Source organism: Gigantopelta aegis, chromosome 4 (assembly GCF_016097555.1).
Source record: "Gigantopelta aegis isolate Gae_Host chromosome 4, Gae_host_genome, whole genome shotgun sequence".
Classification (NCBI taxonomy): domain Eukaryota; kingdom Metazoa; phylum Mollusca; class Gastropoda; order Neomphalida; family Peltospiridae; genus Gigantopelta; species Gigantopelta aegis.
This window is the reverse complement of record NC_054702.1, coordinates 37,536,438-37,555,483: the sequence shown is the minus strand read 5'-3', so window position 1 is coordinate 37,555,483 and position 19,046 is coordinate 37,536,438. Positions and strand designations below refer to the sequence as shown.

Here is a 19,046-nt window from a genome sequence, read left to right as displayed (position 1 = left end):
TTTGCTTTACCAATTAAGTGTACAGGTGTACTCTATTGTGCTATCGTGAAGTAATTAGCAATGCAGGCTCATTACTGCTTAAGTTTGTTTCACCAAGTTGGATCCAGTAGTGTCTAAAACAACACGCCTTATTTCAAAGCTGCACCGCTAACTACCTGTATGGACGGAATGAATGAATGAATGAATGTTTAACGACACCCCAGCACGAAAAATACATCGGCTATTGGGTGTCAAACTATGGTAATGCAAACAAATAAGGTGATGATCAACATCAATATAAAAATTCAAGATTTAAATAAAAACACTGTAAAGAATTGTGCAAAAATACAAATATCACAGATAGATACTGACTTTTACTCAAAATTTCAATTTGTGCTGTATTGGCCATTCTCAAAGAGAATGTTACACCCCTGCACCACGGTGAGGTTACAGCACGCTCAGGGGTGTATGGACGGATGCAACGGCTGAAGCATAGGACCCAGCAGGGAGAATTCTTTGCCATTTGGAGACGCTACACCAATGACGAAATTACTGCCAAAGAATTGATTCGTGCTGTTGCCAGATTATCCATTCATTAGTCGGCTGACTGTTGGACGTTTCTCTTCCAGTGATATTTGAATGGATAATCTCCTACAGTGATTTGTGCAGTTAACAACGACGAAATACCATTCGTCGATTCTACACTGATTTAATTGACCAAAAACATTCGCTTGTGCATTTCTATTAATGTCAAATATGTCAAATATGTTAACTTTTGAATGACATTTGTTGTTTTGTTGAATTGTTTTTTAATGTACATTTAATTAAATTGGAATAGAAGACAACAAGTTTTTATTTTATTTCGAGGTTATTGTGCATATGGGGATAACGTGACGAGGGAGGGTACAGTGGATAGAATTTACGCCATTGAAGGAGAACATGACGGGGGGGGGGGGGGGGGGGGGTGGGGGGTAATAAAGTCTTCCGACGCGGAGGCTTGCATTACCTATTTACCACATCGTGTACGAGCGAGTGGACGAATCGTCCGTGGACGAATCATCCGCATGATAATGAATACAAACAGTTAATAAAAACTGGATAGTAATGTTGAATTCTAACGCTATTTTACTTTTTTGGTTATAGTATACCACAAAATAATGTTAAGAAACGATTACAATGTCAAAGAAATAACTATTAATATGTTTGAAAAAAATGCAGTCGAGTGGACGAATTGTCCGAGGTGAGTGGACGAATCGTCCGTGGACGAATCGTCCGGTGGACGAATTGTCTGTGGACGAATTGTCCAGTGGACGAACCGTCTGGAAAGCGATGTAGCCTATATCATCGGTTAACTGACCATTATTTTTTAAAGAATGTCCCGGTGACCGAATGGCCCTTAAAGAACATGATGTTGTGGGCAAACATAGGTCTGGCAAATACATGCATAGATATATGAATATTTATGTATGTCGGGTTTGAATACAATACACACCTATATAGATCTATGTGTGTTTTACTTACATTTTTGTGAAATATTAAGATACAGTCTCCATATACTTTTAAATTAATAAAATTCCATATTCGGCAGGACTATCTTTCTTTCTTTGTTGTTGGGGGTGTTTTTTGGTGTGTGTGTGTGTGTGTGTGTGTGTGTGTGTGTGTGTGTGTGTGTGAGGGGGAGGGCACCCGATATACATATAAGATAACAGTAGTCATGTGGTAGCTTTAGGGTTATGTAATCTATATATTCTTAACATAGGGGTGCGGGCTCCTAATTTTGTATAGTGGGGGTTGGTGGTTTTTGCCCAAATTAAACAAAAAAGACCGAATATAGACAATAAACTTTATTTATAATAGCATTACTGCATGCCAAACGGCTAGGATTTCAAAGAAATCACCACGCATTTTTACACGGATTACAACTAATATTGTGGGTAGAATGATGAAAATATTCAAAGGTTTTGGGCAAGCTCATTTTTCCTGAATATCTTTATCTTTTCCCCCGAATGTTATGATTTGATCCAGCCCTAGAGGGGGAGTTGCCCTCAGTCTAGTACGCTTTTGCTTCTAGGACCATACACACAACGCGTTAAACGCCTAATTTATAACCATAAGAATTTTTTTTAAATTTAACGACGCACTCAACACATTTTATTTATATGGGATCTTTTATTTGCGCTTCCCACAGGCAGGATAGCACAAACCATGGCCTTTGTTGAACCAGTTATGGATCACTGTTCGGTGCAAGTGGTTAACACCTACCCATTGACCCTTGCAGAGCACTCACTCAGTGTTTGGAGTCGGTATCTGAATTAAAAATCCCATGCCTCGACTGGGATCCGAACCCAGTACCTACCAGCCTGTAGACCGATGGCCTAACCACTACGCCACCGAGGCCGGTTTATAACCATAAGCGTACGAGACAGGGGGCGGGGGCTGCAGCAAAACCTCAAATTCGGGCAAAAATTATATAGGTATTCGGGGAAAATGTCATAACCTAAGACATTTTTACCATGTATTTCCATCATCAAAAGTAGTTGACAACAATGTAAAAATGCGTAGTGATTCGTTTACAATCATATATATATATATATATGTGTGTGTGTGTGTGTGTGTGTGTGTGTGTGTATATATATGTGTGTATATATACTGAACAAAATAAGAAACTTCCGCTAACTTTGCTTGAACATAACTTGATGAAAACAAACCGGGGGAATAATTGTTATATATGCGTTTAAAGAGTGTTCCATGATGCATCGTTTGGTGCAAAAATCATGGCCATAGGTTAACAGAAACTGGGAGAAATTTTGACCAAGTGTGGTAGGGGTTAAAAAAAAAAAAACCCACTTAATAACGGGTATGACCACCTCTTGAATTGACCACTGCAGTGCATCGCAGGCGCATAGAATTGACTAAAGTGTTGATTTCTGCCTGTGGAATATTGTTCCATTCCTGAATGAGCGCTTGACGAAGTTCGTTGACGTTAGCGGGTGGGTTGGGACGACGCCTCAATCGTCTGTCCAGACTATCCCAGACATGCTCGATGGGGTTGAGATCAGGACTTTTAGCGGGCCAGTCATCAATGAAATCAATGTTATTTGTCCTAAGAAAATTTACAGTGTCTCTAGCTGTATGAGAGGTGGCATTATCATGCTGAAAAATCGAGATGTTGGCGTTGTTATGGAACAGAGGAATGACGTGATGAGCGAGAATGTCATCGTGGTAACGTTAAGCATTTAAATTGCCATCAATGACGACTAGTGGTGAACGATAACCATGGGCAATGGCTGCCCAGACCATGACAGAACCCCCACCCCCGAAACGATCTCGTTCAAGAACACAACAGTCAGCATAGCGTTCATTTCTCCTACGGTAGACGCGCACCCTGCCATCACCACGTTGTAAAGAAAATCTGGATTCATCCGAAAAAGAACGGTATTCCAGCGTCGCTGTATCCAACGAGTGTGTACACGTGCCCAATTAAGACGATTTAGACGATGACGTTGCGTTAAAACGCATCCGACGTAAGGACGTCGTGCATGTAAACCGTTCTCCCGCAGACGATTACGAACAGTTTGCCCACTGATTCGGTTATCAGGGGCGTGCGCAGAAAATGTTGCGGGGGGGGGGGGGGTTCGAGGTATCTGGCGAAGCCCGACACCGCGAGCGCCGCAGGCGCGAAACCCGTGACTGGGGGTCTAGGGGGCCCTCCCCCCGAACATTTTGAAAAATTGACCCCAGGATTCACAGGAATGTAAAAAATCGGGATATGAAATTTTGTTTCGCCTTGAGCAGGGTTTTTTTCGACCCCAACCCCCCCCCCCCCCCCCCCCCCCCTTGCGCACGCGCCTGGTTATTATGAAGCCCAGGTGTGTTAGCAGCAGTAGCAGTGGCAGTTTGGAATCGATTGCGCAAATGCGTGTTCATGATATAGCGGTCTTGACCACGCGTTGTAACACGCGGACGTCCACGACGTGGCAAGTCATTGGTGCTTCCTGTCGTTCGAAATCTCACGCGAAGATTTCGTATCGCTCGACTAGAACTCCCAACATGCCTTGCAACGTCGACATGCCAGCATCAAGCATGCTAATCGCCCGTTCGCGTAAATTATTGGGTATTCTTGGCATACTAAAAATGCTATAATGTAAAAAACGTTAAAAAAAAAAAAAAAATTGAAGCGTTTTCGTTCACTTGACAACAATGTCAGTAAGACAAGTAAAAAGTAAAACAAATTGACCGAATACTACACGGGACATGTCGAACCATGCATGCACGTGCAAATTGAATTTCACGTTGTCGACGATTAACAGTGCAAAAATAATCGATAAAATTCATGAATCCTGATAATACAGCTCAAGGCTAATACTACCTATATAATTTCATTACACAATGAATTCTTTAACACAACAAATACTATATGTACAAATCGGAAGTTTCTTTTTTTGTTCAGTATATATGTGTATATATGTGTGTATCTATGTGTATGTATATTCTATGTGTATGTATATGTATATATATGTATATATATATATATATATATATATATATATATATATATATATATATATATATATATATATATATATATATATATATATAGACCTGTTTGGCAGTAATGGTAATATGAATTCATGTTGTTATTCTGGTGCGCGGTCGGTCGGGGATCGGCCCCCGTCGGTGGACCTATTAGGTTATTTCTCGCTCCAGCCAGTGCACCACGACTGGTATATCAAAGGCCGTGGTATGTGCTATCCTGTCTATGGGATGGTGCATATAAAAGATCCCCTGCTGCTAATCGAAAAGAGTAGCCCATGAAGTGGCGACAGCGGGTTTCCTCTCTCAATATCTGTGTGGTCTTTGACCATATGTCCGACACCATATAACCGTAAATAAAATGTGTTGAGTGCGTCGTTAAATAAAACATTTCCTTCCTTCATGTTGTTATTCAGATTCGGGTATTTTCGTTTAATTTCGGGCAAAAGCCAGCCTGCCCTGTTACAAAAATGGGAGTCCGTACGTCTATGCGCCTAATAGCCGCTGATTAGTAAAACTATAATAAATGTGCTGGGGTGTCGTAAAACCAGCATCGTAAATGGATTGGTTGAAGCTGATTTACCTATACAATCAACAACAATTATTCAGGGGCATGGCATTTATTTAGGGAGGCCGAGTGCTGGCGAACAATTTGACCGGTACCATCGTCTTCTACGATATCACATTCATCTAAAGCTAGGCGCAGAAAACCAGTTTAGCGATCGACCACCATTATTCGCCCACCTGAACATGCCACAGGTGTGCTACCCTAAAGATCTGTCACCGTGATATGTAAAAACTATTTTCATTGGTTGTTTGTTTTCTGGCGTAGCTTTTGCTCTGTTGTTGCTTGCAGTCCTGAACTTTTATTAGGACACTCTTTGAAGAGTTTTAGTACAAATTTGGACGTACACTATCGTTTAATGATGATACCCAGACGTACCTGTGCTCAGGTGAGGTTAACAAAGTACCTGTACGCTTTAGACCAAATGTCACATAATCAAATCATGTTTATTGAACACCTGTTGATGTCATTTTGTATACTGCGCGAAAATATATTAGGCATATAGCGCGATTGGGAGAGAGAAAAAAACAACTCCCATCGCTAATTATTTGTTCAAATTGTTGAGTTTAAAATGGCAGGTGTGTGCTTTGGCACTGTTAATCAGGTAATTAAAAAACACGTATTTATACATTTGCTTACAAATAATTTTCTGATAATAAGATAAAAATAAAATAAATGTAAGTGTAAGAATAATTTGTTTTTTTTTAAACCTATAAAAATAACATTGGGTACAAGCATTTCAAGGCTAGCTCTGGCACTCGCTAAATTTGAATACAATTTCCAAATTTTATTTTAATTTGATAAAATAATTTCATGTAATAAGTGAAATTTTGTTGGAAAATAACTTCAATTTTTGAAGTTTAATAGATAATTTGGCAAAATTTTCTGCTCACCCAAAGCTAGCCCTGCCTCTGTCCATATGAAGGGGTGGGACGTAACCCAGTGGTAAAGTGTTCACTTGATGCATGGTCGGTCTAGGATCGATCCCTGTCGGTGGATGCATTGGATTATTTCTCATTCCAGCCAGTGCTCCACAACTGATATAACAAAGGCCATGGTATATACTATCCTGTCTGTGGGATGGTGCATATAAAAGATCCTGTCTGTTAATAAAAAAGAGTAGCTCTTGAAGTGGTGACAGCGTGTTTCGTCTAGCTCTGAATATCTGTGTGGTCCTTAACAATATGTCTGATGCCATATAACTGTAAATAAGATGTGTTGAGTGCACCGTTAAATAAAACATTTCCTTCCTTCCAGTCCATCCCAGCCAGTGCACCACAACTGGTATATCAAAGACTGGTATGCGCTGTCCTGTGTGGGATGGTGCATATAAAATATCCATTGCTTAGTACTAATGGAAAAATGTAGCAGGTTTCCTCTAAGACTCTATGTCAAAATCAAATGTCCGACATTAATAGCCAATGATTAATAAATCAATGTGATCTAGTGGTGTCGTTAAACAAAACAAACGTTTAACTGTCCATATCAAGTGGATGTCAATGTTTGTCTTGAGAAGTTAAAGGCATTATATTATAACATAATTGTGGTGGTCATTGAAATATATATACAAATTAAATGAAACCTTGACCAAACATCTTCAATACAGATTCAGATCCACAAAACTGGTAAACAGTCAGTTATTTGATTCAATCTCTGTGGTGAGGTGGTTAGCATGAATGAACCTGCTCAAATGATCCACATGCCAAGATCAGTAGATTCAAATCCCAGCAAATGCATTTAAGTGTAAGAATGTTGGGGTTTTTTGGCTTACATACAGTGCCAAAGGAAAGCCCTTCTGTTTATCTTGGGATGTATTACAAAATGATATGGAGGAGAGAAGAGGTGTTTGTCAAGAGTTGTATAACATTTTGTAAACAATTGTCTCATTCTTATTTATAAAGTAAAGTGAAAGTGAAAGTTTGTTTTGTTTAACGACACCACTGAAGCACATCGATTTATTAAACATTTAGTCTTAAGACTGAATGTGGTGCTTGCGTATGGTCTGGCTAAAACAAATTGAACTACATTCGTTTCAGTGAGAGCATCTAGACTGAAAAATGCATGTGTCCAGCATTAATAAAATAATCTTATATGGTACATATGCCCAAAACACAAGCCGGAATGCATGCATGCCCCTTTATAAAGTAAAATGCTTCTCTTTTTTTTTTAACAAATATAATTTTTGTATGAACCTACTAGTATTTACTATCAAACCAAGATATAAAAACAGAAAATGTAATAATATTGGTCAAATTAAGTGATGACAGGGAAAGTTGATGGAGGGGTATTGACAAGGTTAATGTGATTGTTGAGGGGGATTGACCAAAGCATTACAAAACTTTACATTAGGGAGGCAGAGTTCAACAAATCCACAAGCCATCTGTCCCTAGCTAGTGAATTTTTAGTCTGAGCCAGTTAAAAGTATCAACTGTATTACTATAACACATAGAACACTATAGTACTGTCGGAAATAGAATACAAATTATTTTCGTCAATTATTTTTTGCATATTAAACTGACAAGTAAATATTTTGTAAATATCTATTTAATGATAGTCTACCTAATTTAGAATTTACTTGTTTGGGTGCTCATTGATGTTCTAGGTGGTGTTTACTCTTGAAATTAAAAGAAATTAAAAGAAAAATGTCAGTAAACAGGTGATTTGTGCACGTTATTGGAACAGACTATAACCAATTTTGGTCAACATGTGTCAATTTCATTGCTGTTAAAATATGTGAGGGACTGTTTCTGATGAAGGTTTACCCCTATCCCTCTCCAAAACTAAATATTTGTAGTCATTCATTTTATAAGTAACTTTTTAGCAAAACTGTCAAGAACCATTATGAGTGATCCATTATACCGGTATTAAAGGTGCTATCTCAATGTGGCACAATAAAAGCTATTACAAATCATTTTTATATATATATATAAAATTTTGATTTAACATTTAAAGAAGACACCTTTAACAATATGCCCATAAATGATTATAGGAAATAATTTTATCTACTGGTAGAAAATACATTTTATTGGAGAATCTTTATCACAGCTCGCATATAACTATACTAAAATGCAAAAGAAACGCAGGTTCTCATTAAATTGGATATAAAATATTAAAAAAACAAAACGAAATGAAGATTTCAACATTTATTTTAGAGCTACACCAATTCGGCACACATTGGTGTTGGAAATTTTTGATTGAATTCCTTTTTGGCTATTGTTTCATGTCATAAAGTAGGGTGGGGGTCCATGTTAAAAATGTGAAAGAGACGACCTGTAGCATTGTCAAAGTCAGTATCGCGTGTGACCACCCTGGGCATTCAAACAGGCAGTGCAACGTCTCCTCATTGAGTTGACAAGCCGTTGAAAGAATGCCTGAGGGAGTGAGTTCCATTCATGGACCAATGCTGCCTCCAGCGCCTGCATATTCTGAGGTTGTCCGCGAGCCTGAAGGCGACGTCCGATTTCATCCCAGACGTGTTCGATAGGCGCCATGTCCGGTGATAAGGCTGGCCACGGCAATGTTGGGATGTTGTGCTGAGCCAGCAACGCCTGTGTTGCCCTGGCAGTGTGCGGCCTGGCATTGTCTTGCTGCAGCAAGCGCACACGTGGGTGAGCGGCAAAGAAGGGAACGACGTGATTGTTGATGACGTCATTTTGGTACACGGCGGCATTAACGCGTTGTCTGAACACATGAAGTTGTGTTCTGTGGTTGAATGAAAACCCACCCCACACCATCACACTACCCCCGCCCCATCGGTCGGCCTGCAGAACGCAGCAGTCGGAGTAACGTTCATGTCGACGTCGCCATACTCGGATTCGGCCATCAGCGTTGGAAACATTGTAACGGCTCTCATCAGTAAACAGAACTTGTTGCCACTGGCCACGTCGCCATCTTTGATGTTGTTGCGCCCACTGTTGACGTTGTTGGCGGTGCCGAGGGGTCAATATTGGTCCCACATAAGGACGGCGGTTACGGAGTCCTGCTGCCCTCAGACGGCGTCGGATGGTATCGGCGGACACTGGACCACGTGGACCACGCACCTGGTGAGCGGTGTTAGCTGCTGGCAGCATCCGATTCCTAAGGTGGGTCACCCGGATGTACCGGTCTAGGGCTGCGGTTGTCACCCTCGGGCGGCCGGTGCGTGGTCGATCGTTCACAGATCCAGTGATTTGGTGACGTTGAGAAAGGTGTGCGATTGTCGAAACATGACATCCCAATTGTCTGGCTACAGCAGTACGGGTCTGTCCGGCTTGCAACATCCCGATGGCCATCCCTCGCTGGAGTTGCGTCAGTCGCGGCATTTTTAAAATGTGATTCTGTTGTCTGTCACTACTCAAATTGAATTTATGCGATTAAATCCAGGTGTGTAGGCTTTATAAGCATTTCAATGAGTGTGTTTGCACTGGATTCATGATACGGATGATCCAGCACGTGCAAACAACGTGTTTTGAGAATTCGTGACGTCACACAGGTAATGAAATTGACACGCAGGTGGGACTGCGGTGTGGGTGTGTGCCATGTCCTTTAACACAGTTGAGGTTCAATTCCACCAAAGATACTGCTTTACAAAGTGCAATTCTTTCGCATTTTCAGGACCTGCGTTTCTTTTGCGTTTTAGTATATGATAAATTGTTGCAGGGATTGTGTAAATTTCTCATGTACTTATATTGAATTTATATTCATTAAATATGCTTGTCATAATTAATAATTTATGCTGCAATTCAAAATAATCAGTTAACTTGCAGTTTTAAATTAAAAGTTTGTTTAAGGGTGAATGAAATTGACACATATCAAAATGTGTTATAGTCTGTTCCAATAAAGTCACAAATCACCTGTTTACTAATATCTTTAGTTTCATTTCAAGAGTAAACACCACCTTGTACGTCAATGAGAGCCCAAACAAGTAAATGTTAAATTAGGTAGAGTATCACTGAATGGGTATTTACAAAATATTTACTTAATCGAAATAATCGACGAAAATAATTTTTATTCTATTTCCGACAGTACTTTAGTCAAAGCTTTTGTGTCTAGTAGTGACTTTCTCAAACATTTGTCGAACACTGGGTGAGGGGAGTGTGTGTATAAAATTGGAAAAAAAAAGTTGTATTATGTAACTGTAGCACCGATGAATGTTTATTTCAAAGCATTTAGAATGTTGTTGTTCAAAACGGACATAATTACAGAACTGGTGATTTCAAATAATCACATGATTTTATAAGACTTTAGAAACATGTAACATGGCATGTGATACTGTAAAGTCTAAGTTAAACAATAGTGTTATATTTAACTGAAGCATGTTAAAAACCTAATTAAATTAATGGGCCTTTTTGTTTTATTTTAAAATTTATTATAAATTTTTTAAGCTCTAGGTTTATGCTGAATGTTACATCACACATTTAAAAAAAAATAAACTAAGTTTACTGTTTATGGTAAGCAAGACATTTACCCAATTATTATAATCTAAGCTACCATACTCTAGATACCATTTTATGACCCAAACATTTAGTGTGCAAGAAAAGATTTCTATATTTAAATCTGTCCAGAACTTTCTGATAAATAGCAAGCATTTCAAGCAACCTCTGCAATTGCCCACAGCAATTAGCAATGGCGTGGAGTTTTAAATTCTCCATGGCATGTTTTTGCCATGAACCATATTCAGGGTTTTTTTCAATGACATGTTTTTTTTGGCTGTGGACATTTTTTCAATTGTGGGGTTTGTCAAGATTAATTAACCATTTATAATTTAACCTGTTGCTCTTTTACTTTATTTTCTTGTTTTTCCTCTTTACTTTTCTTGCTATCTACTCTTCTTGTTAGCCAAAGAGGAAATATTTTTATTTCGTTTCTGTCATCTTGATAAATCAACAAATAATTTTTTTTATAAGATATATATAGGCTGTTGGCCAATCCCAAACTGCTGTCTTTCAGTTTTGGAAATAAATACAGTTTAAACTATGTTTAATTCTGTGAAATTCTTGTTTATACCATAAATTATTTGTTCAGTCAAAGAGAAATAAAGTCGCCTACATGAATGACATTTTAAAATATACTGGCCTAGTACATATTATAAATGTTTATTTACTTATAATCTCATGAGTCATACAAAATAACCCAATGGAGTTCACTTGACATTTAGATATATATAGCAAACAATGAATGATTTGTATTGTTAGGTTATTTCTAGAGGAAGGCATAAAATGTGTTATTTTTAGGGGTAGCCTACCAATATTTTTGTTTACTACATACATTTGGAAGTTGGACACTGCCCACTGTTCACAGTTGACTAGCTACCTGTTATGCCTGGTATACAAACGAGTTTGCAAATTCTGCCTCAGTTGAATGATTTGGAATTCATTATTTGCGTTGTTTTGTTGTGAGAATAATACAAACGTGTACATGTAAATGTATGGAAATGCAAGTAGTAACAGCAGGCTACACAGTTCAGTTGGATGTGCTTGTTATGTACACTGTACATGTAGGTGGCTGCCGATTCATTTGGAATCTTCTACAAACATATGCATATGGGTAATTTTACAACTTCCTTCAAGTATATATTTGCTTTATCTGTATTTATTAAAAACATACTTGTTCAAGTTTTTAATCAAAAACTAAAAGTAATACAGTCATTATTAACTTATTGACTTAGTTTAAATTGCCTCACAAAATATTGCCAAAATATATACATGGCTATGTAGCCAGAAACCAGACAAAAGTAGTTGGTGTTTTCCCTAGAAAGTAATATACAATGCATGGTAGACTAAACTCTTTTGGGGCATTTTCATCATTTTCAGAGCACTATTGCATTTTCATCATTTTCAGAACACTATTTTTTTCTATTGAAGACCATTTTATTTTTTTAAACTTAAAATGAAATAAATGCAGGTAATGTGCTTGCTTTACTAAATTAATGGCAAACTATATAACAGACATATTTTATTAATTAATAATTTACATTTTTTGAGGAAATTTTAGAACTTACTATTAAAAAAGACTTGCTTAATCTCAGGACAGCATGCCATGGTGCAAATGAAGGCAAGATGGCGCTAGACAATTGTGTCATGTTGCCGCACCATGGTAATACAAGCTTGGGAAAACACTATTAGTGTTTGCAGAAAAATTGTTCCCGTTCCAACCAGTGCACCACAACTGGACAAAGGCTGTGATACATGCTTTCCTGTCTGTGGTGAAGTGCATATAAAAGATCCCTTGATTGGGAAAAATGTAGTGGTTTTCCTTTGATGACGACAAGCCATAATTACCAAATGTTTGACATCCAATAGCTGATGATTAATTAATTAATGTGCTCTAGTGGTGTCGTTAAACAAAACAAACTTTAACTTGTTTGCAGAACAACTAATATAGGACTGCTCTATCATGTTTGCTTCATATACAATACTGTCCTCACTGGGATGGTGCATATAAAAGATTCCTTGCTACTAATGGGAAAATGTAGCAGCATGCAGAGCTGCTTCTAGATTATGGTAGCCCACTCCCATGGCTAGTAATATTCAATGTTGGGCTAGTAAATAACTACTATTGCCATGCCCAACGGCAATTGAAAATATTATGTAAAACATTGCATTTAAGTCTATTTTGTAAATATGAATATCCTGCACCCACCCCCAATGTTAGTGTTTTTAAGCTCTATCTCCCTCTTTAAGTGACATATCCAATTATTATTATTATTTAGTAAAATTGTATTAACTTAAAGTAAAGTTGGGCTAGTGAACTTTTAATCATTGCTAGTAAATTTTAAAAACCGCTGACCCCATATCTTGTGGATTTTATAAAAATTCTAGAAGCCCTGAACAGGTTTCTTCTCTATAACTACATGTCAGAATTAGCAAATCTTTGACATCCAATAACTTATTAAGAAATCAATGTGCTCTTATGGTGTTGTTAAACAAAACAAGCTTTTAACTTTTTGGGGGTGATGTCTTGTCAAAGAAAAACATTTTTAATCATTATAATACTATATTTTAATATGATCAATTTTGTGTCAAATTGTTGGTCCCCTTTTCGCCAAACAAATTACAATAATATAAACTGGGCTCATAAAACAAATACATTTTCAAAAGCAGATTTAATTTTGTTGTTGTTGCCAAATTCAACTTTTAATCCTTATTTGTCAGTTGAGCATTTTAAAGTTTAAACCTTGATAAAGTACAAAAGAAGCTAAAATTGTTTTTTGCACTAGTTATTTTGAATAGCATTAGATTGACAAACATTTTACTTAAATAACTAAAAGTATACATGCAAATACTATTAAAACTAAAAGTATACATGCATGTGGTTTATATACTGTACTGGTTTATATACTTTCACTGAACTGCATTGAAAATGCACTGCCCAATTTTCAGTTGTTATTACCATCACATATTTGAGGTTGCTATAAGACACACAATAAACCGTAACCGTTGTATCCAATGTGTGCGTTATTTATTGCCTACAAGAATACATCATGTTTTTCTCCTCATATCCTTTTAAGAACTACTAATGTGACTGGTGCATTTTCAATGGAGATCAGTACATAAGCAATACTTGTGAAATATGTGAAAAACACTGGACTGTATTGTTCACAGTTTCAGCAGAAAAGTACATTTAATTAAATTAATGTCTCTGGGATAGTCTGAGACATCTGTACCTGTTTTAAGTCGAGTTATATCGGAGAATGAATGAATGAATAAATGAATATTTAACGACACCCCAGCATAAAAATACACATCGGCTATTGGGTGTCACAAATGTTAAGTATATATGAAAATATTATTTATATATATTTTTGTAAAACCACATTGTATGGAGCTATTATATCGAGGACAGTCCTTGACCAAGATAAGGAGTGGTGGATTCAGACATTTTACTGAAAATAATATAACGGACTGAATTAATGATAATATTTTGATTTCATATATTGATTTTGACATGAACATTTTGAATCAATTTCAGGGCTCACCCTGTTTATTGCCAAATTAGCCAATTGCTAAGTTTCATGCAAAGTGGCTACAAAGTTTAGTATTTGGCTAATGAAATTTCTTTAAATTAGCCACTTTTGAATCATTTTCAAGGAAATACTCTGTATATACGTGAAAATTGGCTAAAGCCAAAAAAACTTAAGGATTTTTATTTTTAAAAATAAAGAAATAAAAAATAGAATGTACAATATTCAGAGCATAATTTTTTATTAAAAAAATAAAAGTACCATGTTCTGTTGGTACATGTAACGAGTCTTGACACCACTACACAAAGGCTTACCTTTAGTATACCGCAGTTGAAGAGATACCCATGTCAAATATGCTTTTTGAGAGGTCATGTAATACAGTGTAATACAGTACAACTTCCCAAAGATCTGTCGATTCATATTTTTGTAATCGGGGGGAAAAGTACTTGCTGTTAATTCTTATAATTAGTGTTAGCCTCGTAATTTAACAAAATATATATTTTAATAATTTCATTTAGTCTTGAATATGTTTGTAATATTGTTTGTGTAAACTTCATTGATAGATGTGTGGCATAGAAATGCTTTTCATTAATAAATAGCTAAATGAAGTGACCACAAATCAATATGATGTCATTTTGCTAAATGGTGTCATTTGGTAAACAAGGTCGTCTTCCCCAGTCTTAGGTCTGTGCATTTCCATGTCTTGTTTAGTTATGTTGGAAGTAATTCTGTCCAGGTTTTTTTTTCATTGAGGTGCGGTGTAATAAATAAAATAATATATTTGTTCCCGTAAGAGACCATTTATATTATAACTTGTGTGTTTTCATTGGTGATGTATGACTGAAAACACACTCATTGTAATATAAACGGTCTCACATGGGAACTTGTGTAACCCATATGTCACAAATAAATCCAACCAATATGCAGACATGTATTATTGTCATTGCTTTGATGTACGTCTAATGGTTTTTGATGACAGGACCTGAATTGAGATTTTAGTTATCAGTTACCAATTTACTAAATAGGTTGGGACATAGCCCAGTGGTAAAGTGTTCGCTTAGTGTGCACTTGGTCTATGATCGATCACCGTCGGTAGACCCATTGGGCTATTTCTCGTTCCAGCCAGTGCTCCACAATTGGTGTAACAAAGGCCATGGTATGTACTATCCTGTTTGTGGGATGGTGTATATAAAAGATCCCTTGCTGCTAATTGAAAAGAGTAACCTATGAAGTGGCAACAGCGGGTTTCCTCTCTCAATATCTGTGTTGTTCTTAACCATAACCATAAATAAAATGTGTTGAGTGTGTTGTTAAATAAAACATTTCCTTTCCTTTCCTTTACTAAATATAGAATACTAAATGAGCTGGCCTGTCATACCATTTTTGTGAAATGAGTGAACAGTTTTGGTATCTGACTCGCTTTTGCTCGTCAAATACCAACACTGTTCACGAGTTTCATAAAAATGGTATGACCGGCCGGCTAGTTTAATATTTTGTTTATTACAAACCAACTGTGAACAATCCACAACACAAGATGTAAGCAGATGTCAGGACCTACTACACGTTATTTTTCTGCGAATTGGGTCAGCAAGTGATCTACGTCACGCCAATATTACACTAGTTAGATATTGAGTGATTGTTATGACATGCGCAATATCTTACACTGGTGTGTAATAAATGAGAAGGATTAGTCCCCTACTGATCCAAATGTATCATCGCTGTCCTCTTTGTCTGTCTGTTTGTCTGTCTGTCCCACATATAGTTTACAGATTTTTCTGTTGCATATTGTACCTCCATATACTGACTTGACATTTTGTGTATAGCTTTATCATGTGCTGAATGAATGAAGGTTTAACGACACCCAAGCATGAAAAATACATCGGCTATTGTGTGTTGATTATCATGTACTGTTAATGTACATATCAAGTTTGACTTTGATGCCGATTGACTATTTTAGACAGAGTTGTGGCTCTTGAACTTAGGAGATATGAAAATTTGTTTTCTTTACTTTTTTGTTTTCTGCAATGCCTCAATATATTTAGCTGAAATTTAGTGTATAGCTTTATTATGTACTGTTACACATCAAGTTTGACTATCATAGTGATTTACCCCGTATTGCTTTATAGCAGCACTGTCAGAATACTTGTTAAAGGTGAGTTTGGCAATATTTCATTTGTAAACTGTCAAAATATCAGGTTGGGAATCATATAGACCTATTGTTACTATCATATTTAGCTGGCAATCAAATGGCAGCAATAGGACCTAAAAAATCAGGGGGCATCAAAAAGGATTTTCTGCAATGCCTCAATATATTTAGCTGAAATTTAGTGTATAGCTTTATTATGTACTGTTACAAATCAAGTTTGACTATCATAGTGATTTACCCCGTATTGCTTTATAGCAGCACTGTCAGAATACTTGTTAAAGGTGAGTTTGGCAATATTTCATTTGTAAATTGTCAAAATATCAGGTTGGGAATCATATAGACCTATTGTTACTATCATATTTAGCTGGCAATCAAATGGCAGCAATAGGACCTAAAAAATCAGGGGGCATCAAAAAGGATGTGGATTTCTACCAACCTTTTACTGGGTTGTTGGTAAAACGCATCGCATTGCATCACATCACAATATAATATTATATTAATTCTAATTTAATTTATTATTATTATTTTCATTTTTTTCCTTGTTTATAAAGACTGTTAATATCCTAGTTAAAATATTTTGGGAAAAAACCCACATAACATACCCCAAAGTAGTGCATTCATTTATTTTCCTTAAATGAGTATAGTTCTGAATAAGAAAGTCACCGCTGTAACATGGGTCATTTGTACATAAAACATACTGTTACACACCTAATAGCCATTGTTTAAAATGTGTTGTGAAATAAAATATTGCTTTCATTTCCGAAAGCATTTACTAAATCATAATACACTAAATTGTAAACTGCAAGAATTGTTGCATCGTATGAGGTGTGGGAGAAAAAACTCAGTGCTAGAACATAATGCAGTCTAGGCAATGACAACAGACTTTGCTACTGAAAAAATTGACAGAATATCAAGACAATTTTTGTATATGTATATCATAGGCACTTTCTCATTCAGGACAATAAATGCCATACAGAAATGAATGCTTGTATGCGATCAGAGTCAAATCGTTTGTTTGTTTTGTCATTTAATCATAAAGATAGAGCTAAAAGAATACTGTATCATTTATATAATGATGTGACCATGGTCCCTTAGTCTGTCTCATTCCATTCAACTCCATAGTTTGTATATCAAAGGCTTTGGTATCAGTACCAGCAGCAGCAAAAGTAGTATAAATGGAATATTTTTTGTTCCATCTGACAACGTACATAAATCATATTTGTAAACTATTTTTGAAAATCGCAAAAAAAAAAACCCAAAAAAAACAAACAAACAACATTGTGCATTAGCTATCTGATTCTGGTCCGGTCTGGTCCAGTCCGGTCTGTTCCAGACTGTTCTGGTCCAGTCCGGTCTGTTCCAGACCGTTCTGTTCCGGTCCGGTCCGCATTTTACCAACTGCCTCTCGATGATGAAATTGTGCTAACAGGGAAACACCTTGACATTATGATGGGAATATTTCTAATGATGTGCACAAAGTTGACACTCCTGAAACTCCTTGAGATTATGATGGGAATATTTCCAAGAGCTACCATCCAAATGAGTGATTTGTCTGCAAGGTGAAGTTGCCAGAATATTGCATCACTCACCGGCTGGGTAATTTCTAACCAAGTAGAGCCCGACCTATCATACTTAAATTCATTGCAAGAAGACACAGGATACAAGCCTTAAAATACTGAAGCAAGCTGAAGAGCACACGAAAAGGTATTCGTGAAGATCTGACAAAAGAAAACTATATGTTCCTCCAAAAAGTCAGCTGACATGAAAACATTGATTGTGCATGGACAAGAGACGGTACAGTGTAAGCTAAACTTAAGTCTGACGGGGAAAATCAAAATAATTAAAAACATTTTTAACTGTGATAAGTAATACATCAATTGATAAATTGGAAAGGGTAGCCCATGTAGTGGCGACAGCGGGTTTCCTCTCAAAATCTGTGTGGTCCTTAACCATATGTCTGACACCATATAACCGTAAATAAAATGTGTTGAGTGCGTCGTTAAATAAAACATTTCTTTCTTTAATTATACAGTATTACTATCAGTTCTGACCGTTAACTTATTTTATTAGGGCATTGATTACCTTATAACCAACATGAGCACTGACCAGGTATCAACCTGTACAACTAATATGACATATACATGTATTTGTATAGTTCTGTATTTATACATATAATTCAAATTGCTTTTCAAAGTAATATATAGAGGATATTTCATGTTTTTTGTCAAATATAATTTATATTTCATCAAGTGAAGTTTGCAATCAAATCTCACGAATCGCACTTGCGCGATGAGTGTGATGTGATTGCAAATTTCACGAGATGAGATATAAATCATATTTGACAAAAAAACATGAAATTTTCTATTTATTATATAACTTTTGGCAATTTACTTTTATTTTTAAAATGCCAGAAGCAAAATAGTTCCGGCTTTCTTACAGTGAAGATAACACTTTCTACAGTAACGATAACCCATTTTAGAGTGAAATAGTGAAATTTTCACTCTAAAATATGTTATTGTCACTGAGTGACTGATATTTTAAGATATTTCACTAAATGTTATATAATAAAACTTTGTATACACGTACTATTTTCATATTTATTTATTTATTTATTTATTTATCTACTTTTTTTTTTTTGTATTTAACAGAAGAGAAATACTTTAAGGTGGAACATTGTTCCATAATATTAATAACATAGTTTTTCTTATATTATTCCTTTTGAATAGTTTATCTTCTGGTGTTGGAGGGAATGATGTCCCCATGAGATTAGCACAGCTATTTCTGTTACTTCTTGTTGTGTATGCAAGTGCGAATGTGTGCTTATGTTTGTATTTTATATGTTTCAATATAAATGATGCATGCAAGGGACTGTATATGTTTAA

The 19,046-nt window shown here is 36.4% G+C and overlaps 1 protein-coding gene across 2 annotated transcripts in view; it reads left to right on the top strand.

The window, feature by feature from the left end:
• Positions 1 to 5,337: 5,337 nt before the first annotated feature.
• The window catches only part of LOC121370499, an 87,836-nt gene continuing 74,127 nt past the window's right edge, over positions 5,338 to 19,046 (top strand). For both annotated transcript variants that reach the window (XM_041495774.1, XM_041495773.1), the window contains exon 1: positions 5,338 to 5,465. The gene's annotated coding sequence lies outside the window, so the exon portion shown is untranslated. The remainder of the gene's footprint in view (positions 5,466 to 19,046) is intronic.